Raw genomic sequence first — 228 nt, forward strand, 5'->3', positions numbered from 1 at the left:
ATCAGGCCATCATTGAGAATGAAGCCAACTCTGTTGTCCGTCAAAGAATGCTAACAACACGGGCCAAAGATGAAAATTCATTAGCTCGCTGGAAAAAATGTCTGCATAACTTGAGGAGAAAACAGCGAGAGACGATGCAATGCTAATGTTTGTTCTTTCCATCAGAAAGCTGCTTTCTTCAGTCAGAGGTTTTCTGGGGATTTCAAAGGTTCATCAGTAGACTGTGAG

This window comes from Scomber scombrus, chromosome 21 (assembly GCF_963691925.1).
Source record: "Scomber scombrus chromosome 21, fScoSco1.1, whole genome shotgun sequence".
NCBI lineage: Eukaryota > Metazoa > Chordata > Actinopteri > Scombriformes > Scombridae > Scomber > Scomber scombrus.